Source organism: Bufo bufo, chromosome 6 (assembly GCF_905171765.1).
Source record: "Bufo bufo chromosome 6, aBufBuf1.1, whole genome shotgun sequence".
Taxonomy (NCBI): Eukaryota; Metazoa; Chordata; class Amphibia; order Anura; family Bufonidae; genus Bufo; species Bufo bufo.
Window position 1 is genome coordinate 86,005,389 of NC_053394.1, and position 27,515 is coordinate 86,032,903.

At 43.2% G+C, this 27,515-nt stretch overlaps 1 protein-coding gene across 3 annotated transcripts in view; it reads left to right on the forward strand.

Annotated features, from left to right (window-relative positions):
* PRKG1 (protein kinase cGMP-dependent 1) overlaps window positions 1–27,515 on the forward strand; it is a 1,174,838-nt gene that overhangs the window by 925,771 nt on the left and 221,552 nt on the right. The window lies entirely within an intron of this gene.

The following is a 27,515-nucleotide window of genomic DNA, read 5'->3' on the forward strand; positions in this document are numbered from 1 at the left end:
CTTCAGCAGTGTGAAAAGGCCAGGCAAGCTCATCTGTACAAATTTCTGCAGCTGTAATTATAGGATACTGATAATTATATGGTTTATTTAAAGCATAACTAGCATGCCTTATACAAATGTAAAATTAAATTATTGCACTAAGCTATTTATGGATATGGCCTTTAGAATATAAGTAATAAAATCCATCATTGGACTGGAGTCCATGGGGCCCAACCTCTGTGCGTACAGGACGTTAAGGGCTTTGTTTTATTACAGGTTCATTATTGTCAGAGCTTGGGCCCACCAAAAGATCCTCTGGTACTTTGGTGGGCCAGTCTGACCATGATGATTCTGTTTGCTTATGAATAAAGCGTATAGTTATCTGGTCCCTCCATGGCTCCCAGGCTGTCTTCCCTGGACTTCTGGTCCCTGCATGTAAAACTTTTTGCACCTTCTTCCAATAACTGGCCTCAGTGGTGACTTGTCCCCAAGTGTCATGTGACCTACCAGCAGGGGCATTGCTAGGGTCTCAAAATATCCAGGGCCCAAGCCCCAATGAATATGGTCCAGTTCTCTAAGCCCCCCCCCCCCCCCACACAACACATTTTTCTGTATTTTCATTACAGCAGCACATACCTGTCATATCCAGGACTTCCCAGGTGACGTCTCCTCCCATGTAGATCTTTTCTGTCATCATCTTCTCCATTTGGTCCGTACAACTTCTTTCAGCCGTGCCGCGTCTCTGCAGAGTGTGACACACAAACATCTTAACTTCTTCACATTTCTATCATCATCTCCCAACCTGGAGTCCCCAAAGTGTTATCTTGCTGCTCTCTGTGCTCTGCAATACCCCCAAATACTATACTGAAGAAAAAGGAGTGTCCCCATAGTAATAGTGCTCCTCATAGTCCCACCAATAATAATTCCCTTCTAGAATGTTCTCATTAGTAATACTGCCCCCTACAGTGCCTCCAACAGTGATAATGCTCCCCAAGAATGCCCCCATTAGTAATACTGCCCCCTATAGTGCCCCCAACTGTGATAATGCTCCCCAAGAGTGCCCCCATTAATAGAAGAGACCTCCAGTATTAATAATACCCTCACAGAGCCCCCAGTAGAAATAAGGCCCAATATTGTTCCCCCAGTGGTAAGAAAGTTATCTACAGACCCCTCAATAGTAATAAGCCCCCATAGTGCTCTTAGTATAAATAAGGCGGATTTATAAGTCACTCCTATAGAGCCCCCAGTAGTAATAAAAATGCCTATAATGTCCCCTGGATTTATAATACCCCTACAGTTCCCCCAGTATTTATACTGCCCCCTACTGTTATAATGCTCACCCTGAAGTGCCCCTAGTATTTATACTGCCCCCTGCAGTGCCCCTTGTAGTTATTTTCCTCCCTCTATAATACAGTCCCATGTAAATAACATCACACTATCTTCCTGCCCCCTCCAAAATACAGTCCTATGTAAATAACATAACTCCACTCACTCCCTTCAGCCCCTCCAATGTATAGTCCCATGTAAATAACACTATTTCCCTCCCTCCGTCATAGAGTCCCATGTAAATAACATCACACCATCTCTCCAGCCCCCTCCAATATACAGTCCCATATAAATAACATCCCTCTCTATCTACAGCCCCCTCCAAAATACAGTACCATAGAGTCCCATGTAAATAACATCACTCTCTCCCACAGCCGCCTCCAACATACAGTCCCATGTAAATAAAATCACTCCCTCCTCCAGCCCCCTCCAACATACAGTCCCATGTAAATAACATCACTCCCTCCCACAGCCACCACAACAACACAAAGTTCCCTTCAGCAATAAAATACAGTCCCAGTAAAAAAAAAAAACACAACTCCCAGCATTGCTCTGCCTCTCCCCAGTGGCGTGCCTAGGGTGTTTGGCACCCCTTCCAATACTTTAAAAAATGTGTCCCGCCTCACAGTAGTATTGCCCTACATTGTACAACCTTCACAGTAGTTTTGTACAGATGTGTGCCCCCTCACAGTAGTTATGCCCTCATTATCCTGTCTCACAGTAGTTATGCACACATTGTGCCCCCCTCACAGTAGTTATGCCCTCTCTGTGCCCCCTTCACAGTAATAATCTCCATTGTGTCCCCTTCACAGTAATAATCCCCATTGTTCCCCCTTCATAGTAATAATCCCCATTGTACCCCCTTCATAGTAATAATCCCCATTGTGCCCCCTTCATAGTAATAATCCCCATTGTGCCCCCTTCATAGTAATAATCCCCATTGTGCCCCCTTCATAGTAATTATCCCCATTGTGCCCCCTTCATAGTAATTATCCCCATTGTGCCCCCTTCATAGTAATAATCCCCATTGTGTCCCCTTCATAGTAATAATCCCCATTGTGCCCCCTTTATAGTAATAATGCACACTGTGCCCCCTTCATAGTAATAATGCCCATTGTGCCCCCTTCACAGTAATAATGCCCATTGTGCCCCCTAATAGTAGTAATGCCCACTGGGCTAGTAATGCCCTCTGTGCCCCCTCCATAGTAGAAATCTCTATTGTTCCCCCTTCACAGTAACAATGCCCACTGTGCCCCTTTACAGTAATAATGCCCTCTGTGCCCCCTTCGTTGTAGTAATGCTCTCTGGCTCTCTGCCCCCTCCATAGTAGAAATGCTCATTGTGCCCCCTTCACATTAGTAATGCCTTTTGTGTCCCCTCCATAGTAGTAATGCCCTCTGTGCCCCCTCCATAGTAATAAAGTCCTCTGTGCCTCCTCCTTAGTAATATAGTCCCCTGTGCCCCCTCCATAGTAATAAAGCCATCTGTGCCCCCTCTGTATAAAAATAACAAAAAAAAACACAACTACTCACCTTGTCCCGTTTCTGAAGCTCACATACCTCTCTTCCGTGCAGGCACTGTATGGGCGGTGCTTATGCAGATTTCTGGGCTGAAGGCTCCGCCCCCACTCAGGCCAGCAGTGCGGTTTGTGCCTGCAGGCTGAATGGTGGAGCGGGGAGAAGTCTTTCTGCTTCTCCATTCAGAGCACCGCCAACCTGAAGGAGGGATGGAGCGCTGGGAGCTGAGCGGTGAGTGACAGGACCGCAGCTCCCAGCGCTCCAGCAATAAGCGCTTCAATCTGTATTGATGGAAGCGTTCATTGCTTCTGGCACCCCCTGAGAGTGGGCACCCAGGGTGGACCACCCCCCATGCACCCCCTTAGTACACCACTGCCTCTCCCTTCACTTACCTCTCCTCGTGTAGCAGACCTCACCACAGCTTCTTCCCCCAGGACTTTTCCTCTTCACTGCCTTTCTTTCCAGCACTGGTCACATGGTGGTGACATCATCGCAGGTCCTTCTCAATCACTGCCTGTTTTACTGGTCACATGACCTGTGATGTTATCACAGGTCCTTCAACTCTTCCAGTGCAATACAGTTGTATTCAGCTGTCAGGCAGGACATTTGGGGCCTGGGAGAAAACATTGGGGGCCCAGGCCCCGAATGTTTTAACCTAGAAACTCCCCTGCCTACCAGTGATTTGCCACTTGAGGACTTCGAGGTGAGTCATTGACTGTTGTTGCACATGTGACCCTGTCTCTGCAAAAAGCTTACAGGAGGGGCCTGGAAGCCTAGTGAAGCACAATGTGTGACCAGTCTTCTATTCATTCTAGGGACTCCGATATCTTATTCTTGTGATCATTGGGGGTCACAGCAGCTTAGACTTCCACTGATCACATACATATCCTGTTGAAGGGGGACAAGTTCTTATAGTGGGACAACCCCTTTAATGTACAGGTATGAATAACACCTACTAAAAGAGAAAGTAAATATCTCTTCATAAGGAAGTGAAGTAAAATGGAAAATATAAATTTAAAGTGCTTGATTAACTTTGGCAGTCCTATAGATTTGAATGGAACTGCAGGACGCATACATGACCAACACTCCATTCTCTCTGGGGACTCCAGCATCTCATTCTTGTGATCAGTGGGGGTCCCAGTGATCGGTCCTCCAGTGACCAGACATTTATAATCTAAAAACTCTTATTGTGGGACAACCACTTAAAAGATTCCACTTTTTAACATTTTTCAACTCAACTATATAACATAATATTTGATTTCTGTCAACAACTCTTTTCTTTGCACCAATGGTTAAAATGGTGTTTTATATAATTATAATTCAATGACCTACATTTACTAAGCAGTATATGTGCATTACCATGGCAACTGCAACAGAAACATGTAAATGTATAACAATTTTGCCCAAAATTTGCCCATTTTCTAATTACTTGCCAAATTGTGAAGATGATGAAAAAAGGTGGCGCGCAGTGAATTCCTAAGATCTCTGGCTGCTATTTTCAATGGATACCATATATTTTCACTATATCGTTCCATCTATATACTTTTTATCCAAAAATGCTAAGATACTCTGAAGATATATGGACAATAATTTACAGTAATATGACAGTGATGATAGCCATGCATATTTCCAAACAGCAGAAGAAATTGACTATAGCGTACTATAAAATATTCGATATTACCAGGAAGCCCTTGGAGAAATTTCAGCTATGAGTTATTTTAGAAATTTGCTGTATTGTCTTTGAAGAAATGTCATGGATCACATCTGTGGATGACTTAAAAAGAAAGAAACTATTGAAGTAGAATTGTTTTCTGTCTGCCGTGAGCGGTCTTTTATATTACGCTCTTGCTTGCAGCTCAGAAAGACCTTTTCTGTATATGCCTAATATCCAATATAAATCATGTACAGTTTTCCAAAAACAAAAAAAAAAATATCTTATGGTTGTTTAAAAAGAAATTGACTGCCCTTAAGTCATTGCTTGCAATAAGAGCGGCCCAAGTCATCAACTGTTAAAATGCAATTTGAAGCAAGCGCAGGCAATAAAGTCAAGCTTATGGAAAACAGTAAAGTTTCTTGATGCTTTAGCCTAACCCAGAAATATACCGTACATTTGTATTTCAGCAGTATAAATTGTGATCACAGAATACTGGAGAACTGGGTTTGTTTTTTTAAAGGCATGTCCATTTTTGAGAACAGGGACTGCCACGGGGGTTATAGAGTAAAATGTCCTTTAGCCCAGCACTTGTTGGTTTTGACACTCCATTGATTTTGGCAGTTCCGTCTTTCTTCAAAAACAGTCTAAGCTCTGTTTCATAGAGGATGTCACCTGGTGCCTATATGTAAAGTTGTCTGATATAATCCCTAGTGTCTAAATAAAGATTGTGCTCTTTGGCCACAGTTGACTAATAAGCTATGAGTCTACTGCTGACCCAACCTTTCACACAGTGATTGATGGCTGGCTGCTGTGCATACGGATGGGGGGAGGTGGCAGTGGAGAGGGATTGATTTACTGCTCCTCTCATGAGTCATGATTCATCATGACTAAATACTTACCATTATAGTTGGTAAATTTGGAACATTTAAGCTCCACCCCTGAGGACATCACAAACCAACTGAAAACACCCAGTCCTGGGTGCATAATTGATTAATATATAGTGGCTCACCCTTTAAACAATGGAAAATGTATTGGGCCGACTGGTGAGTGCTCACAGAGTCAAAAATTCAATTCAGTTGAGTGCAGCTTAAAAAAGTCCACGGCCAGCACGGCCACCATATCGCCGGAGCGTGGTTCCTGTTAGAGAGGGACCGCGCACCTTCTATCTCTATGTACATTGAAACAAAGTTGCAGTCTTGGTTACAGTACGGGCTCCTGATGTGACATAGTTTCTGATGTTGAAACGCGTAGAGCCGTACCAAGCAGAGCTGTACCAGTACTTAGATATGTAGAGTTGTATCAGTACTTGGATTTTTAGCCCTAGACCAGATAGGGCCTCTGTACTAGTATCTCATTAGGTCCAAACATTCCTGCAGCCTGTCTATGGCGTTTCTTACCCTGTGGCTATGATAACAATACCTGCCCAGCCTGCGTGGACAATGATGCTGTAGGGTAGTAATAAAGTGTAGTTTTATTTATTTCTTTACCCCCACTACCCAGTGACTCAATAAAGATTTTTGTTTTGGTCCTTTTTAACATCCCTTTTTCCTTGTCAGCATACTTAATTTAGGGGTGTATACCTGCGATACTATTTAAATTGTAAGCCCGTTTTTAAAAAAAAGTCCACCCTTATCAACAGCCAGAGTTTGCCAGGATTGTCTCTGAAAATTAGAGACAGTCCCTGCAAACTTGGCACTGTTGGCAATGACTTCTCTGCTTTTTTGAACACACTTCTGGTTTTGGCTTGGAAAATTGCATCAGTATATCTGAATGTGAGGTCAATTATGTGCTAGTATTTGATTGTAGTAAACCATGATAACCAGGGGAGGGCTGGCAGCCTTAGTCCTGGGGGGGAAATGCAGTCAAGTGGCCCATTTTCAGCCCTGCCCATTATTCAAATCCCCTCCTACATATAATAGGCCACTCCCAACAAAAACTGTACAGCTAAAATTCTATTGTTGAGGCCTGTCTCTACACATCATATGGAGAGGGAAGGGCGTGTCCTGGCTGCACTGGCTGCTTTACATTATACAATAGACAGCAGGCTACAGCCAGGAAGCTCCTCCGCTCTCCTCCCTCCCCAGATCCTGCTCAAGGCTTGTGGTTCCCCCCCACCATCTGTCACCCACCCGTGGCCTGCTGCCCCCTTTGGCCGCCCTCACCCAGCTCCGAATCCTCCTTCTGCAAATGGCAGGGGGAGGAGCTGGAGCATTTCCTCTCCTAAATAGCGCCACATACCTCAAATAATGCCCCATAGTGCCGCTCTCCCCTATAATGCCTCCCATAATGTGCCAGTAAAAAAAGACCCTTTAAGTGCCACCAGATGCCATCGTGCCCCCCATAATGTGCCAATATAAAAGGCCCCTTTAGAGCCCACACTTCCCCATAGTGCCCCCAAATAATGCCCCTATAGTGCCAACAGTTGCCCCATAGTGCCGCTCTCCCCTATAGTGCCCCCCATAATGTACCAATAATTAAAAAAGTCCCTTTAGAGCCCCCACATGCCCCTATAGTGCTCCTCTCCCCCATTGTGCCCCCCACATAATGTGCCAGTAAGAAATGCCCCCATAGTGCCCCCCCAAAAATGGGCAAGAAATAAATGCCTTCAGAATGCCACCCCAAAAAAATGGGGCTGTAAGAAATGCCACCAGTTCCCCTCATAGTGCCAGCTCCCCCCATAGTGTAGTGCCAGCTCCCCCCATAGTGTAGTGCCAGCTCCCCCCATAGTGTAGTGCCAGCTCCCTCCGTAAAGAAGAAAAAAAAAAAACACTAATACTTACCTCCATCAGCAGTGATGTGATGCAGGCCTCTTCCGGCCTGTGTTCCCCGCTGTGTGCTGCCCGACTCAGGTGGCGCGATGATAATGAAGTCATCGGGCCGCCTGAGCCGGCCTCTGATAGGCTGCAGGCATTAGTGCCTGAGGACGGCGATACAGATGAATATGGAGATGAGCGCTTCCACAATGGAAGCGCTCATCTCCTACTGCCCGCCGCCACCACCGCCACTGCAATTGCATCCAGGGCCGCGCCGCTGTGGTGATCGGTGGTGCGGCCCTGAGGAATTAAAAAAATAAAATAAATAATTTTTTGCCATTTTTTAGGGCGGCCTGGGGGCAATGGCCTCCCTGCCCTCCGTCCCAGCCCGCTCCTGATGATAACTGTAGAAAGGGTTGTAGTGTGAAATAATAAGAATTTCCAAACGTTTTTATGTTAACAGTAAACAGGGGCGGACTGGTTATAGAACCTACAGAGAAATTTCCAGGTGGGCCAAAGCCCAGAGGGCGCCCGAGCTTTCCTTAGGGCTCTTTCACACTTGCGTTGTCCGGATCCGGCGTGTACTCCATTTGCCGGAATTACACGCCGGATCCGGAAAAACGCAAGTGAACTGAAAGCATTTGAAGACGGATCCGTCTTCAAAATGCGTTCAGTGTTACTATGGCACCCAGGACGCTATTAAAGTCCTGGCTGCCATAGTAGTAGTGGGGAGCGGGGGAGCAGTATACTTACAGTCCGTGCGGCTCCCGGGGCGCTCCAGAATGACGTCAGAGCGCCCCATGCGCATGGATCACATGATCCATGCGATCATGTCATCCATGCGTGTGGGGCGCCCTGACGTCACTCTGGAGCGCCCGGGGAGCCGCACGGACGGTAAGTATACTGCTCCCCCGCTCCCCACTACACTTTACCATGGCAACCAGAACTTTAGCGTCCCGGCAGCCATGGTAACCATTCAGAAAAAGCTAAACGTCGAATCCGGCAATGCGCCGAAACGACGTTTAGCTTAAGGCCGGATCCGGATTAATGCCTTTCAATGGGCATTAATTCCGGATCGGGCTTTGCGGCAAGTGTTCAGGATTTTTGGCCAGAGCAAAAAGCACAGCATGCTGCGGTATTTTCTCCAGCCAAAAAACTTTCCGGTCCGGAACTGAAGACATCCTGATGCATCCTGAACGGATTTCTCTCCATTCAGAATGCATTAGGATAAAACTGATCAGGATTCTTCCGGCATAGAGCCCTGACGACGGAACTCTATGCCGGAAGCAAAGAACGCAAGTGTGAAAGAGCCCCAATACTCTAAGCATTAATTAATTCTCGGAGCATCAGATACTTATGCACCTTGCCAACAACCTCAGGTGCTCTCTTTAATTCAACAACATCCACCATCAGGACAGTGATACAGTTTAATACTATGTTGAGGACGACAGTATTTTGTGCTGCACTGTGGTATTTGCTTCTACTGATTCAGTATTTTGTGCTGCACTGTACAATTTGGTTCTGCTGGGGCAGTGTTTCTACTGGGCCTACTTCTGTTGCCCCTGCCTACTTCTGTTGCCCCTGCCTACTTCTGTTGCCCCTGCCTACTTCTGTTGTCTCTGCCTACTTCTGTTGTCTCTGCCTACTTCTGTTGCCCCACTTTCTGTCAATTTGGAACTGTCTACAACATTGGACCACATTTAGATGTCTTTCCATGGCCAATTTAAGTTCCCAGACACGAAACAAGCTCTGCTTGCTTGCAGAAATCAAGATATTGAAGTTGAGACCACCTCTCTCCATGAGCCTCATATTATCTTAGAGTAGCACCATTTATCTATCCGTATAATGGCATACATGTGCAACAGCTGTGAGATGATGAGCGGATATCTAGCACATCATGAATTGCACAGATATTGTATTGGCACAGTATTATGTGCCATCTAGTTGCATGCGGTGGAGTTAGTACAGCATCATTCCTATAATAAAAATACAAGGAATAAGAGAAGAGGGCCGTGCTCTCTAAATCTCACCAGTTTCTGCTCCAGGTATAATTTGTGTACTTGCTTTGTACACTGTTCATGAGTGTATCCATACAGTATGTAGTGCAGAACACTCATTTTAGAAATGCCTGCAAGCTAGAAGCATAAATTGTGGCAAACAGAACTCTACAATTGACCTGCGTTATGTTTCTCTACATTCCTTCGCTGGTTTCTACTCTCGTGGGAGGGAAAGCACTTTTATGTAATACTCATAATTTTGGATTCAAGTACTGAGATAATTCTACCTGCTGTGCTGCTCAGGTGGAATGACTTAAAAAGCGTTTCATTTACAGGGTCTCAGTTCCAGATTTTATCTTGAAGTAGTTTATTTCATTCCTCGAGGTCCTCTTCAGGAGTCTTGTATACAAGGCTATTAGTGCACATTACAAATATATGATATAAGACCAGTGCTTGAAGGAATTTCAGTCTAATGGTGATCTCATGACAACACTGACTGGCAGAAGGATGTTGACATTAATTTAGATGGATATTCAAATCCAATATTATCTTGGAAAGCTAAACTAGGACAGAACCCACGGAGATGTCATAGGAATTTGGCAACCATGTTGTGGGCTGTTACTTTAAAGGCTACAACTTTGTCAGCAATTTTGCTACTATTATTATTATTATTATTATTATTATTATTATTATTATTATTACATTCTGCTAATTTTGGGCTAAAAATTATATATATTTTTTAATTTTCCTCTTCAGCTTTCAGTTTCGCTGCATCTACAGACTGTTTCTTCTTCTTAGTGAATCTGTCAGAGAGCTGCTATGACGGCTCGATCTCTAGTTCCCTGACAGCTCATAAACACTGTTTTAAGATAAATTCTTAGCAGTTTAATCATGATTCAGCATTAATGACTGTACAGTCGTGGCCAAAAGTTTTGAGAATGACACAAATATTAGTTTTCACAAAGTTTGCTGCTAAACTGCTTTTAGATCTTTGTTTCAGTTGTTTCTGTGATGTAGTGAAATATAATTACACGCACTTCATACGTTTCAAAGGCTTTTATCGACAATTACATGACATTTATGCAAAGAGTCAGTATTTGCAGTGTTGGCCCTTCTTTTTCAGGACCTCTGCAATTCGACTGGGCATGCTCTCAATCAACTTCTGGGCCAATTCCTGACTGATAGCAACCCATTCTTTTATAATCACTTCTTGGAGTTTGTCAGAATTAGTGGGTTTTTGTTTGTCCACCCACCTCTTGAGGATTGACCACAAGTTCTCAATGGGATTAAGATCTGGGGAGTTTCCAGGCCATGGACCCAAAATGTCAACGTTTTGGTCCCCGAGCCACTTAGTTATCACTTTTGCCTTATGGCACGGTGCTCCATTGTGCTTGAAAATGCATTGTTCTTCACCAAACTGTTGTTGGATTGTTGGAAGAAGTTGCTGTTGGAGGGTGTTTTGGTACCATTCTTTATTCATGGCTTTGTTTTTGGGCAAAATTGTGAGTGAGCCCACTCCCTTGGATGAGAAGCAACCCCACACATGAATGGTCTCAGGATGCTCTACTGTTGGCATGACACAGGACTGATGGTAGCGCTCACCTTTTCTTCTCCGGACAAGCCTTTTTCCAGATGCCCCAAACAATCGGAAAGAGGCTTCATCGGAGAATATGACTTTGCCCCAGTCCTCAGCAGTCCATTCACTAAACTTTCTGCAGAAGATCAATCTGTCCCTGGTGTTATTTTTGGAGAGAAGTGGCTTCTTTGCTGCCCTTCTTGACACCAGGCCATCTTCCAAAAGTCTTCGCCTCACTGTGCATGCAGATGCGCTCACACCTGCCTGCTGCCATTCCTGAGCAAGCTTTGCACTGGTGGCACTCCGATCCTGCAGCTGAATCCTCTTTAGGAGACGATCCTGGCGCTTGCTGGACTTTCTTTAACCCCCTGAAGCCTTCTTAACAAGAATTGAACCTCTTTCCTTGAAGTTCTTGATGATCCTATAAATTGTTGATTGAGGTGCAATCTTAGTAGCCACAATATCCTTGCCTGTGAAGCCATTTTTATGCAACGCAATGATGGCTGCACGCGTTTCTTTGCAGGTCACCATGGTTAACAATGGAAGAACAATGATTTCAAGCATCACCCTCCTTTTAACATGTCAAGTCTGCCATTTTAACCCAATCAGCCTGACATAATGATCTCCAGCCTTGTGCTCGTCAACATTCTCACCTGAGTTAACAAGACGATTACTGAAATGATCTCAGCAGATCCTTTAATGACAGCAATGAAATGCAGTGGAAAGGTTTTTTTGGGATTAAGTTAATTTTCATGGCAAAGAAGGACTATGCAATTCATCTGATCACTCTTCATAACATTCTGGAGTATATGCAAATTGCTATTATAAAAACTTAAGCAGCAACTTTTCCAATTTCCAATATTTATGTAATTCTCAAAACTTTTGGCCACGACTGTATATGAGCTGTCAGGGGGCTAGATATAAGGTCTGCAGATTGAGCTGTCATAGCAGCTCTCTGATGGATTGAACGAAAAGGAAGAAAACCAGTCTGCAGACAATGTGAAAAGCGAAGGCTGTAGAGGAAAAACTGTTGAAAATTTATGACAATGGCCAACTGAAAAATTAGCCCAAAATAAACAGAATGCAGAAATAAAAGCATACATCCCACAGAGATGTCTATATTCCTTAAAGACTGATATTTCTACAGAGAGAATAAACTAGAGGTAGGCAATGGATATCTAGTAAAATAATATGGCAGGTCTGCAGGTCTACTGCAATACAAATAAAAGTATTTTCATGACATTGTCTACACTAGATTCAAAATGGAACATGAAAGCTTTGAGCATCCGTTTTATTGTCCTTCTTTGATTATGCCTGCACAGTGCAGTATGCAATCACAGCTGCTCTGATGAAAATGCCACCAAAGTGCCTCTATTAACTCTGCCATCAAAGTGCCTTGATTAGCATTGCTACCTTAGAGATCCCGTTTATAGTGCCAGGGCTGGGACAAGGTCCACCACCAACAGAGGCTGAGCTGCCCAAGTGCGCCCTCCCTTCCCCCCGGGGCGTTTCTTGTAATTTTACCCCATCCAGAACCCCAACAGACCTCAGAGCAGACGGAAAAGAATATTATCTTTATTTAAAAACTATCTTACTCCACTTTAGGGCAGACTCTCACGCTCTATCCCTGCTGGGGCCTGGGCTGGGTCCGGGTCGTGACAAAGTGCTGTGCTGCTGCCCGCGCTGCTCTTGGTCTCCAGAGGGCGCACATGTGACCTGACTGCGTACAGCGCATCAGGTCAAAGTGCGCGCTGTACGCAGCCAGTTAGGCAAGCGACTGAGCAGAGACCAGAGCAGCGGAGTGGCCGAGCCAGGAGGCGGAGCGGGGAGGGAGAACGTAAGTCAGTGCCAAGTGCCAGGGGCGGACACAGACAGCAGAGGACCCCTGTGCAAAGTATGTACCTGGGCCCCCCCCCAAAAAAAACACCCATACAGATATAAATATATACATGCAAAATAAAAAAAAATCTTGATAATATGGGTAAATATGTTTATATATTTTTTTCATACTAGGTCACGCCTCTAACTCTTCCCAAGGCCAGCACATAGTAGTAACGCCCACACTATGCCCCCTTCACAGCACTTATACCCAGATATGTGCCCCATTTCACAGTAGTTATATCAAGATATGTGCCCCTTACAGTAGTTATGCCCAGATATGTGCCCCTTCACAGTAGCTATGCCCAGATATGTGCCCCTCACAGTAGTTATACCAGATATGTGCCCCTCACAGTAGTTATGACAAGATATGTGCCCCTTCACAGTAGCTATGCCCAGATATGTGACTCTCACAGTACTTATATCCAGATATCTGCCCCTTCACAGTAGTTATGCCCAGATATATGCCCCTTCACAGTAGCTATGACCAGATATGTGCCCCTTCACAGTACTTATATCTAGATATGTGCCCCCTAGAGGTGGAAACAGAAAGCAGAGGGCCTGCCCCCCCTCCCCCCCCCGCAACCACACATACAGAAATAAACATAGGCCATAGGCAAAGATTAATACATAGTGACGTGTGACAGCAGAAGGCACACCAGATTGTCAGCCCCTCTCAAACATTCAGGGGGAGGAAGGGGTGATCAAGGGCATCAAAGATGGTGGAGACCGTTCAGATCCTGTGGTCCATATACATGCCCCCTTAATGCCCTCACACAGTAATTATTGCCCCTTTGTGCCAGCACACAGTAGTAATATCCACATTGTGCCCTGTCACAGTAGTTATGCCAGATATGTGCCCCTCACAGTAATATGCCCTGATATGTGCCCCCTCACACAGACCCATTGAAATGAATGGGTCTGGATTCAGTCTGGATGATATGCATTTGCTGCACATATCGCATCCAGTAGGAAAATTCGCTATTGAAAGAGGATTTAATCTGACATCACACGTGGAGGGACACCGATGCATGCCATTTGCCGACACCAGACAAAGCAACCATGCGACGCTCAGCAGGTATCGTACGTGGACCCTTCTGATTTGATAATTGTTGGGTGTCGGAAATGTTTTTGCTCTCTCTCTCCGTGTCTGATCAGAAGAACCTGAGGGGGTCATTTATTATCCTGAAATACGCCTATATTCCAGGTGCAGTCGCCACAATCTGCGATTTTGCCCCGCTCACGCCATGTCTAAATGAGTAGACATGAAAGGGGATGGGCCGACAGGCCAGTCTCATTCACCATTTTCTACGCCTGGTTTAGGGGTAGAAAATGATCTACATCTAGAACTGGAACATCTATAACATGTAGAACTGGCGGAGGATCCGCCAAAGTTATGAAGAGGCCGGCGCCTCTCCATAACTTCGGCAGAAGCACCGCCAGATATAGGGGTTATTAAGATCGGGGTCTAAAACGCTGGTCTTAATAAATGACCCCCTGAGTGTCTGACCAACACTTTTAACCAATTTACATGACACGAACCATATGCATTTTGTGATCTGCAAATTACGGATGACGTCCATGTGCCATCTACCCTTTTTTTTGCAGACCCATTAACTAGCCTGCATGTTGGGGACCAGTATAGGACATGTCACATTTTCTATCCTTTGGGGAACAGACATACGGATGCAGAAAGCATATTACTTCTATATGCCTTCCATATCCGTATGTCCGTTCTGCACAAAACAGAAAATGTGACACGTCCTATACTTCTCTACAAAATGCGGACTGCAGACCCATTTAAGTCAATGGGTCTGCAAAAATATGCGGATCGCACATGGACCACATACATATCTTGCTGATCCACGGACCGCAAAATACATGAGCGTGGGCCAGGGCCAGTCACAAGAGGGCCAGAGGGGGACAGGGGTGATGGGTGGAGTAAAAAAAATAACATACCAAGTGTCAAGTTCAGTGTCTGGCAGGGACAGTGGGCACAGGGGCCACCTCCAGTCCTCACTCACTTTCTCCTGAGTTGCTGGTTTGCTGCAGGCCTCACACATTAAGCACCAACTCTGAGGTGCTGAACAGCTAGGAGAGGACCAGATGTGGGCGAAGCTACCGATGGGGGCTATCATCATCACTAGATGGGGGCGGACGGAGCTACCGTCATCACTAGATGGGGGTGGAGCTACCGATGGGGGCTATCATCATCTCTAGATGGGGCGGAGCTACCCTCATAACTAGACGGGGCGCCACAGGAGGCAGGGCGATCACAGATACAGCGCGGCCGGCAGCAGCAGCGACGTGGTCAGTGGCCTGCCTGCCGCCCAGAGGCTGGGGAGCTGGCCTGCGCCCTAAGGCTGAAGCCTCCCCAGCCTCTGTGTCGGCCCGGAAACTTTGGTGGCAGTATTCATGGTGGCACCATGAATACTGCCACCAAAGTTTCCAATGCCACCAGTGACTCCATATACAGTGCTTGCAGATTACCCCATTTAAAATGAAAACTGAGACTTTTCACTGACCCCCTCCTACCCACCAACGACATATATGATGATGGTGCTTGCAGGTTCTCTATGTGAGAGACTCCTCCTCTCCCTTGCTGGATTTTAGGCAAGCAGCATTAGCATGAGAGATCTCTGCAATGTAGCTGATCCTAGATTATCAATGATGTGGAGGAACCTTCTGCTCTCCCAAGCTCCTTTCACTACTGTCTTTGTTTTGACATATAAGTGCACACCACGAGGCTCCATACAGTCAGTACTGATGAAATTACTACTGTCGTACTCAGCACCCATCGGCAGTCTATTCCCAGTCACAATAAATCTAATTAAAAATGTAATATGGTATTTCATCCCTGTATAAAAGGGCGTTTGCACAGGCCGATAGAGAGGGCAGTGAACATTTATTCACAATCATTGCCCACTCATTAGTGCAATTAACATACAGACATAATCCGGGCTGTATGGATATAAATGACAGTCGGTATGATCATTCGTCCCCATTCCGTTTTCCTGTTTGTCGGAAGCACATTCCTGTTTACACAGAGTGATGTGCCTCCAGCAAACGAAGATCTTATGTGACCCACTAAAGATTAGATCAACCAATGAACAAGCGTTTGCTCCTTCACTGGGCAATCAGCAGCACATTTACATAAGGCAATTATCAGGAATTAGCCTTTATACCAATGCTCATCAATTGTCCCGTTTCTCGCCCCATGTAAAATAGCCTTAATAGGTTTTCCAGGATTATTATAGATTTTTTTACAGATATGCTCATGTAGTTGGCTCTGTCATGTACATACTTCCTTTTTTTTTTATTCTTCTGACCCGTTTTCACCATGTAAACCAATCCCTATGGTTTGTAACATCCTGTTTGTAGCACTTCCTGTTTTTTATCCAACCAAACCCATGATGCACTTCTCTTTTCTCTACCACAGCTCCAGCACCGCCCCTAACAACAGACAGCTAGCTTATATCTCCTCCCATCCAGCTATTTACATAGACACTCCCCTATTACTGCACCACCCATGGACATTACATCACAGGAAATAGGAAAGAGCTGCATCATCATGTGACCACAGCTCAGAACGGACGGTAGGCACAATACAGGTTAAAGAAATACATAATAAAATTACAGCTATCTTCATAAATGATTATTTAAAAGGATGTTGATGCAAACTGGAAACCCCCTTTAAGTATTGTGGTTCTTTTAAAGCTAATTCCCAGATACTGCTCTGTTGAATACAAGCGCCATTCATGCTGGGCTATAATTTATGAAAGGAGCAATCAGCGTACTTCTCACAGTGTGGCTGCTGCCATCTTGTCAGTCGTTGTGAATACTCCATTTGAATAAATGGAAGCAAGACCACGTTGTAAATAATCTTTATTTTATTTGATACAAACATACAATTATACAGTCAGGTCCATAAATATTGGGACATCGACACAATTGTAACATTTTTGGATATATACACCACCACAATGGATTTGAAATGAAACGAACAAGATGTGCTTTAACTGCAGACTGTCAGCTTTAATTTGAGGGTACTTACATCCCAATCAGGTGAACGGTGTAGGAATTACAACAGTTTGCATATGTGCCTCCCACTTGTTAAGGAACCAAAAGTAATGGGACAGAATAATAATAATAAATCAAACTTTCACTTTTTAATACTTGGTTGCAAATCCTTTGTAGTCTGAAGTCTGGAAGGCATAGACATCACAAGACGCTGGGTTTCATCCCTGGTGATGCTCTGCCAGGCCTCTACTGCAACTGTCTTCAGTTCCTGCTTGTTCTTGGGGCATTTTCCCTTCAGTTTTGTCTTCAGCAAGTGAAATGCATGCTCAATCAGATTCAGGTCAGGTGACTGACTTGGCCATTGCATAACATTCCACTCCTTTCCCTTAAAAACTATTTGGTTGCTTTTGCAGTATGCTTTGGGTCATTGTCCATCTGCACTGTGAAGCGCCGTCCAATGTGTTCTGAAGCATTTGGCTGAATATGAGCAGATAATATTTCTCGAAACACTTCAGAATTAATCCTGCTGCTTTTGTCAGCAGTCACATCATCAATAAATACAAGAGAACCAGTTCCATTGGCAGCCATACATGCCCACGCCATGACACTACCACCACCATGCTTCACTGATGAGGTGGTATGCTTAGGATCATGAGCAGTTCCTTTCCTTCTCCATACTCTTCTCTTCCCATCACTCTGATACAAGTTGATCTTGGTCTCATCTGTCCATAGGATGTTTGTTGTTCCAGAACTGTGAAGGCTTTTTTAGATGTCGTTTGGCAAACTCTAATTTGGCCTTCCTGTTTTTGAGGCTCACCAATTGTTTACATCTTGTGGTGAACCCTCTGTATTCACTCTGGTGAAGTCTCTTGCTGTGAAGGGTGTTTTCTTCACCAGGGAAAGAATTCTTAGGTCATCCACCACAGTTGTTTTCCGTGGTCTTCCGGGTCTTTTGGTGTTGCTGAGCTCACCGGTGTGTTCCTTATTTATAAGAATGTTCCAAACAGTTGTTTTGGCCATGCCTAATGTTTTTGCTATCTCTCTGATGGGTTTGTTTTGTTTTTTTCAGCCTAATGATGGCTTGCTTAACTGATAGTGACAGCTCTTTGGATCTCATCTTGAGAGTTGACAGCAACAGATTCCAAATGCAAATAGCACACTTGAAATGAACTCTGGACCTTTTATTTGCTCATTGTAATTTGGATAATGAGGGAATAACACACACCTGGGCATTGAACAAATGAGAAGCCAATTGTCACATTACTTTTGGTTCCTTAACAAGTAGGAGGCACATATGCAAACTGTTGTAATTCCTACACCGTTCACCTGATTTGGATGTAAATACCCTCAAATTAAAGCTGACAGTCTGCAGTTAAAGCACATCTTGTTAGTTTCATTTCCAATCCATTGTGGTGGTGTATAGAGCCAAAAATGTTAGAATTGTGTGGATGTCCCAATATTTATGGACCTGACTGTAGATATAAAAAAGGGCGCTCATTCTTACTAATAATATGGAATTATCCAGTACAATTTTTTTCCTGAAAGGGTCATCAGTATCTGATTGGTGGGGGTCGATCACTCGGGAACCCCACCTATAAGCCGTTTTGAGAAGGAAATGGTGCTTCTGTGACCACAGCGGCCTTTTTTCGTGCTTACTGTACTTTGAAGTGAATGGGGGTGAGTGTGATACTACGCATAGCCGCTATACAATGTACTGCGCTGTGCTTGGTAAGCTGCAAGAAGGCTTCCGTGGTCACAGGAGCATCGGTGCCTACTCAAACAGCTGATCAGATACTGATGACTTATCCTGAAGATCATGAGTATAAAAATCTCAAAAAAAACCTTGAACTGCAATACCAGCCATAGCATATGGTCAATGGCGTTGTTTCTCAAGAAAAACAAAATGCATATCCTGTTTTTTTTATCTCAAACATCCCCTTTCATAGTTCAAAAATAATTTATTTAGTATACAGTACCTACAATTTTACAGTATTTTTTATTATGAAAAAACAAAAATTAATGCTCCATATTTCACCCTAGTAACAAAGCACTTCATGCACTACCATTCAGATCTTCTGTAATTCAGAATTACAGGTTACTGAGCTGTTACTATAAAATTTAAGTAAATTCTTGCAATTAACCGTTGTGCAATCAGGTACTTTTTTGGTGTTGCATTGTTACAGACGACACCTAGTGTTGTTTGCTTACTGAATACTGTATATCATCCAGACTTACCATGAATCACTTGCTGCACTGATAAACACATCTTTGAGTCAGATATTTCCATCTAAACTTAATGGGCTGAGAACACAGATAAAAAATATGGAAGGTTTACTGCATTAAAGGGAATTGTCATTGAAAAAATTAATGGTAACCAAGCACTATAAATGTGCAAATTAAAATGGGAGCTGTGTGATAAACTGGGGAATTGTTACCCAGCGAGAAGTAATGGCGCTTCTTGATGGGAATACTAAATGTTTTTCTAGTCTTCATGATAACATTTTTTTTTTTTTTTGCAGGATTGTGTTATCTCTATTAACACTCTGCTTTTGCTTGTTTTGTAACCTGAAGATTTTACTATTTGTGTTCACTTCATTCCTTGTCGTTCTGTAGAAGTTTAGAAGAGTAGTCAATGAGATTCACCAGGCCAGTAGTAGCATCTTCATAAAAGCCCTACATGACCATTGAGCCAGATGCCAGCCTAGCTCAACTGATTGCTCAGTGTTCCCATTTCATTGCATTGTTTATGTAACAATATGTTATGTGCTGTGGGAAGCTTCATTTTCTGAACCAGCTTAAAGTGTACCTGAGTTTTCTTTAAAAAAAAGTAGCATGATGGCTGTGCATCTTTGTACTATGAAGGAGCAGGTCTGTTTGGTCTTCCCAAATGTTTTTTTGCAATATTATTCCCTGTTTCAGCCACACAGCTAGATGCATTTCACTCAGTAGCAGGGGCTGTCTCCCTTCTGCCAGCATTGTACTGCCGTGACTTTCTTTTCCTTACTTCCTATTATGTTTGTTTTCAGCTCTGAAGCTCACAGAACAGATAAGGAGGGATAAATCACACTTACAGACACATAGGAGGCTCCAATTATTTCAGAAGCTGTGTCGAATCATTTTTTTTTTATCAGACTCACAATCTCAGCTAGCTTTGACATGCTCCCAATTCTGTCTTCTGTGTCTCTATTACGAGGAACAGATCTTGCCTGACAACAGGCAGTGGACTGCAACTTAGGTGGAAGTGACACCCCTAGTGACCATGACTTTACAGTTTTATACCAGGTGGATGCAGGCTTTTTTTTTTAATGACATTTTTTTTTAGAAATTTGCTAGTTACACCATTCTCTGTTAAATAAAATGAAACTGTGTGAAAGTACAATGACTCTTTAAAGGCTATATGCAGTCAATGGACATAATTCACTCTGGATGTGAGATCTGTGATTCCAGGATGCAGTTGCTTTTACCAGCTTTTACATGTTTATTCCTTCTAAAGCCCATGAGGGATCTGCTCTCATATGTACTGATGGTCATTGATGCTGAGGAGTTTATGATATCCCCCATCCCCCCTCCATGGGTATTTTGTACACTTTCTTTCGGCACTTATACAAAGACTATGGGGGTCTATATTAGACGCCTTTCCGCGACTTCTCCCAGCTCACACCAGGTCTAAAAAAGTGGGCGTGGCATGGACAAGGAAGTGGAAGGGGATGGGCCGGCGTAGAAAATAGTCTAAATGTAAGGCAGCAAGGAAGCTGTCTTACATTTAGAAGTTCAAAGAAAATCCCAGCAGAAGTCACGTCTGCTGGGATTTTCTTTGAATTACACGTGGAACCGGTCCTATCCCGCGCGGCGTGCATCTCAGCGTGTGCCGGCCGATTTCTCTTTACATTTAGAAGTGGCGGTGGATACGCTGAAGTTATGGAGAGGCCGGCGCTTCCTCATAACTTCGGCCATTCACCACTAGGTATAGAGGTTATTAAGACTGGCATCTAAAACGCTGGTCTTAATAAATGTGCCCCCAGATTAGGGGTATGTCCCTTTATAACCAGACCAGATTGGAGGTATGTCCATTCCTACTTATGCAAGTCAAAGGTAGAATAGGCATTGGCAATGCAGTAATAATGGTGTGTACAGTTCAAGTTGTTCCCAGTTTTAAGGGACACCTGTTACCACTCATGACATGCCTGTTAGTACAAAATCTGCATCACCCATGAAATAACAATTCTGGATCATCTTCTCACATTGCTCTGTATTCTATCGCTTCTTTGTTATTCTTCTTGAATATTTATGAATACATTGATACCTGATGATACATGATGTTTTTTCATTGTCAATGGGGACTGAACTGAACAGAACGAAATGCTCCAAAATGCATTCCGTTCCATATAGTTGCGTTCCCTTACCGGAGAGCAAACCGCAACATGTTGTAGTTTGCTTTCCGTCCTGGGATGCAGAGCAAGGCAGATCCGGGGACGGATCCGTTTTCTCTGCCACAATAGAAAACGGATCCGTCCCCCATTGACTTTCAATGGAGTTAATGACGGATCCGTCTTGGGTATGTTAAAGATAATACAACCGGATCCGTTCTTAACGGATGCTGATGGTTTTATTATCAGTAACGGAAGCTTTTTTGCTGAACCCTGCCGGATCCAGTAAAAAACGCTAGTGTGAAAGTAGCATTAGCCAGCAGTTAAATCTTCTTTTTCACGGTTTACTGAACACCTTAGTTGATAGAATACATTAGTTGATAGTAAATGTGCTCGGTTCTTTTAGGATCTCAGCTTTTATGCAGTTTATGGTACATTAGTTTAAATAGGTCTTGTCTCATCAAGTTGACACATAGTACAAATGATCACTTGCTTCCTAGGTATATCCGTCCTGAAGTCTGCTGATATCATTAGTGGTGGGCACATATTTACATTTCTGCTTGGGCACCCTTAGGCCAGGTCGGTGTCAGACTTTATACCGATGGCTGTCAGTAGACTATCGCAACAGACTGATGTGCGCCGACACTAGAGAGGACAACGCTATACATCATTTACTTGTGGGCATCTTCTTGATAAATTGCAATACTGAAGCATCTCACCTGTCTTACTGAATATTTAAATATGGCACTTTGTGTCTTCCAAAGAGTCCACATATAGACCGCATCACTACATATGTGGATAAGAACACTATCTAGTACAGTACAAAGCCACATGGATGGACCTGAAGCTGGTTTATTGAAACCTTCTTCTACTTGTTCATATGTGCAAAAAGACAAAAAATGGCCTCACAGTTAACAGGGTTTTCTGAGACTTAAATACTCAGAAAACCCTGTTAATTTTCCAGAAGTTTTACTTTGTTTATTTGCATTTTATGTGGATTTTTTAATAGGCATTTAAGATTTTATGCAACCTATGTAACTAGAATAAATGTGGATTTTAATCAATGGTTTAGAGTATCTTTGGGGAACCAGATGTTGAGTGCCTGCCTACAGTCTTATATTTAAAAATACTTTTAATATTAGTGACTGGGTGAGTCACATTAGACAGAGCACCAATTCCGTGACAACAGCAAAGGAGAGCCGCTATAAATATATATATCTTTTTAATACTGTTGACCTGTCCTCTGGATAGGTCATCAGTAGAATTGAGCGTAGTGAGCTTCGGATTGGTTAATCCGAAGTCGCGAAAACCACTTTAAAACTTGAAACCGAACAAGTACCTGAGAACTGAAGCCAAGTTCGGATTCAAGTTTTAAAGTGGAAAACTACCAAAGTGTTACAAAACTGTTATTTACCCTGTTAGTCTGATTGGTAAAGGGGAGAAATGTGGCGGAACCAGCTCCGCCACTTGTGCCTGTAGAGGACTGCTTGCCCGCCTCTTGCCTCTGGATTACGGCCCTTTGGGAACCATCTGGGGACATGCTGTGGAGTTACTGGATGGCCACCATTTCATGTGTCAGAGGCACATGGTGAGAACAATGGATGAAGCACATGGTGAGAACAATGGATGGCGGCCATTTTAACTCACAGACACTGTTTGGACTTTTCTACACGGTGCCATCTCGCCGGTATTTGGTGCACAAAGACATCGGGAAGTGGTTTTGAACTATACAGCAGGGGACACATTGTACAGTGATTGTTTTTTATATGGCCTGTATATGTTCTGCGGAATCTGCATTAAACTGTATCTTCCAAACTACTGAACGGATCTGGGTGAATTTTGGATATGTGGTTCACCCAGATTGTTATGGGGTTATTGCATGTTTTGGGGTTCCTGTGATATGTTTTATAAAACTGTATTTCTCTGCCTGTGATAATTATATTAGCCATTGTGTTCACTAATCATTATGGGGTGAGGGAGCGATGCATGAAACACTCCTTATGACCTGTTTTTAGTTCAAGAGAGATGATGGACGGTTTCAGGTGGAAGGCTGCACCTTGAGTCCCTTAAGAACCGGCCTTAATGGCCAAGCAGTTTTTTGCATTGTCGTAGTCCAGGAACGGTATATTTAAACTAACTTTATTCTAAGGGTTGTTGCCATGATATCAAATATTTTTCCATTGTGAACAATTTTTTATATAAATAAAATAATTACTAAAGAGGTCATCCCATGATTAATAATAAAAAATGAAAATCCAGAGATCTCCACATTTATTGCACCGATTGCTTTGCTAGATTTATATCAATCTGGCAGCTCAAGGGGAGTGCCATTTCTTATTCAGCTCAGAGGGTATGTCCTTTCTGCTCCAGCTCTCTCCCACCGAAGGATGCAGTTGAAGGATGAGGCTGAGTATGTACGGCTATCTCAGTGAGCAGGTGGCGCTATACAGATATATTTTATTGAATAACTTTAAAATAATTTTAATTACATGCAATTACAAAAGTATTCAGATCTAGGTGCTGGTTTAAAAACAGTAGAATATTTTCCGTGGGACAACCCCTTTAATTATAGAAGAAGTTTATTTAATTATTTAATTATTTGGGGAGAGACCATTTAACTGCATGTTTAGTACAGAATGTTAAATCTTTTTGGTCTCATAGGGGACTTGAAAAAGCAATTGATCACTTACAAAATACTTTGTAATATACAGTAAAATTCTTAGACTATATACAGTAGATGTTTCATTTTAGATATCTCAGTTTATCTGCAGTTCAATGGAAAATTACAGATAATGCATTGTGAATTGAGTTCAGTGAAACATTTATCTAAGTCTACCAACGAGGTAGACCATGCAGCTGTTATGAAGCTTTAAAGGTGGCTATACACATTAGATGAGTGTTGACTGGACCATTCTACCATCTAATATGCATGAGGGTCTCCTAACTCTTGCCTGATGGCATCTATTATGTTAAGGCTGTATTACACCAGTCGATTTTTCATCAGATGATTGCTCTCCTAGATTGTAAGCTCTTGCGAGCAGGGCCCTGACTCCTAGTGTTTCAGTTGCATATTAGCCAGTTAGTTTTGTTTCATACATGAACCCTATGAATTTGTAAAGCTATGCGGAATATAGTTGGCGCTATATAAATACATTTTATTATTATTATTTATGAGCATTCGTATCAATGCTCTTTAGCGATCTTCTTGTAGTGTAATACTGCTGCCGATTGCCCGATTAATGAGCGAGCGTTCGTTCATCAGGCAATTACAATTTTTAAGTATGTTGTTGCCAGCAAACCACTAGACAGCATGGGGACAAGTGATGGCATAGCGATCGCTCCTCCCCATGCTGCGGAGGAGATCGCTGCATGTAATAGCATCGGTCTCCTCTGCTAGCTAGAAGGCATTGCCAGGAGGGAACGCTTCCCTCCTGACAATCGCTTGCTTAATTGGCCTGTGTAATACAGGGTTTAGGCTGGGTTCACGTCTGCGTTTTTGTCTCCAGCAGTCGGTTCCGGCAGAGGAACAGACTACCGGAGTTTACCGTATCCGGCACCGCCAGATCCTCATTCACTGTAATAGGATCCGGCAGCAATCCGGACGCTTACTGGCGCTTACTTGTTGGCTTTCGGCCAGACCAAAAATGCTGCATGTAGCATTTTTTGTCCAGCCAAGGGCCGGCATGTACACCAGATACAGTGAATTCCAGTAGACTGTACCCCCAACAGAACAGACTGACGGAATTAATGACGCATATGTGAACCCAGCCTTAAGCTGCGCTTAAACGAGTCAATAATCATCCAGATGTCTGTGTAAATGTGCCACCGATCACCCAATGAATGAGTGAAACGTTCGTTCATCGAGTGATCCTGTTGATCATGTCGGCACCATCGATCACCGATTGCTCTGCTACAAATTTAGCTGTACTCTATCTGTAAAGGTAATCTTAAAATTTAATTAGATTATCAGTGTTACTTACCAAAAGAAGGTAACAGATCAATGTTATTCACCACCAACACTTGGTCGATCGCAGAAATAACCATAAAAATCTGATTAGAGAGAGTAGCAATTTATACATGCACTGCTTTCCTGATTCTGTTTTATCTAAAATGTACCGGTAGGAATTTCTAGGGGAGGGTTTTATCCCCCTGACACAAAAAGGTTAATAGATTTTATTACATTTTTTGTAGTATTAAAAAAAATCTAATGAGCAGATTTGTAGCACAATCAATGCATGTAACAGAAAATAATATTGTATGATTTGATGGAGAGGCCACTTTAGACCCTTGGGAAAATTGCCGTTAAAGAAATTGGCTACAACATGACACATTTAAAATTCTCATTTAATATCAATAATATTTCTTGCGGTACAGAACATATTGTTACATTGAATTCCTATTGTGCATGAAATTGTTTTAACCATGAAAAAAAGACTAACCTAAAAATATGTATAGTAATGAGTGCAGCTCGAAACGCGTGGTGTTCTCAGATAATACAACAAGGTGTGGAATGAAGGGGAATACATTTCACTGTTTTCTTGTTACTAAATGATGAGAGAGAAATACAAATAAAGTTGGGGGGCAGAGTTCCTCACTGAGGGGTAGTCATTTCCCGGCTTATTTGTCTCTGTGTCTATTTTTGTTTTATATTTTGAGACATATTCGATATTTTATATATTCAAGGTCATAAGCAGGTGAACTATTTTGTGCATTTCTGATGTGGTTGAAATAAGTGCCTAAAGCCAATGGAAGCCATCTTTCTGACTCCCCCATAAACATTCAAGTTTGATGTAGCCAAGCATGCATGTTTATTTCAGTGGAAATGATGGATTATGACTCCAAGGAGTCAGGTTGATGGGACATGACCCCATGTAGCCCAATTGAATGGCAAATTTTTACCTATTTGTTCAGTGTTATTCAAGGGCATATAGGGCCATCAGTGTGAAAAGAGTGCCAATCACACACCTAGGACCCCCCTCCAAGCCCATGCATGGTTGTGTACAGTAAGTACCACAGTGACAGGATGTCAATAGAAATCTTTGAAAACATTTATAAGGCATCTGTTTGATTTCCAAAAGTGAAGAGACATCTTACTATCACTGGTTCCCTAGGCTAGGGGTACATGGGCCATGTGGTATTAGGATCCCAATGTGGCGCTGCTAATTGCAATTAATGATAACAACTGTGGTTATTTTGAAATCCAGCGATTTTGGATTGTTTTTCAAAATGCCACCACATTCACTACCATAAGTTTTGATTTAGCAGGGTGACACTACAATATTAATGCTGCCATGTAGCCCTAGCCTTTAAGGGGTTTTCCTAGATTTGTACATGGATGACTATTCTCAGACTATTCTAATCAATATCAGATTTGTGGGGGTCCGACAACTGGCACTGCCGCTGACCAGCTGTGTCAGGCAGTTGCCGAAAACAATACAGTGGATGGAGCTGGAAGCAGAAGGTGCCATCCACTGTATAGTTTCTGGCACAGCTGGTTGGTTTGGGACTCTCACTAATATGGTATTGATGTGCTATCCTGAGTATAGGTCATTAATATCAAAATCCTGGGAAAACCTCTTTAATCATGAATGTAGTGTACCAAGATTGTACAGGTTCTTTACCCCTCTTCCATGATTGACTTCTGCTATACTACTTTCGTCATGATTAGCAAATCGAAGTATTTGTTCCGAAGTGGGCTTTGTTCCGAATTTCATGAAAAATCTAATTTGCCACGAATCTCAATTTCCTAGCTCTCCGTTGTAATGAATCCATTTTTCCTAAAATGGTGGCTGAAAGCAAAAACAAATTGCACTCACTTCATCCACTTGATCATGGAGAGGTCACCCTCTCCCATCGTGATTGAAGAAAAGCTTCCAAAGGACCTAAGATGAGCGTGATGATATGATCATGTTGGCCACACACAGTGATGTCCATGTGTGGCCAGCGTGGTCACTTTGTGACATCATCACGCATGCCACCGGTCCTTTGGTGGCTTTTCTTCAGTCAAGATGGGAGAGTATGGCCTCTCCACGATCAAGTGGGTCAACTGAGTATAATTTTTTTAACCCCAGATTAACCCCCCCCCCCGAAGCTAAATGTGAGTCTCAGATGCCGAGATCAGCGTTGAACACGGTATCTGAGGGGTTAAATAACGGGGGGGGGGGGGCTACTTGATCGCCGCTCCCCATCATTAAAAGCGATTTGTGATGAAGTAATTTGGAACAAATCGAATTTCTTGACGGAGTTCAGTGAAGCTGCCAAATGGAGTTTTTCAAAACTTTGATCATCTCTGTTCATGACCAATCAAACATGCAATAGATCTAGGATGATCATAGCTGATCATCAGCTTCCATGTCTCAGCCAGATATGTGCATCGGTCTGCAACATAAGTGATCTGTGACTACTCTGTTTCGCTTGGCTAGAAAACTATTTTACCATGCCGGACAAA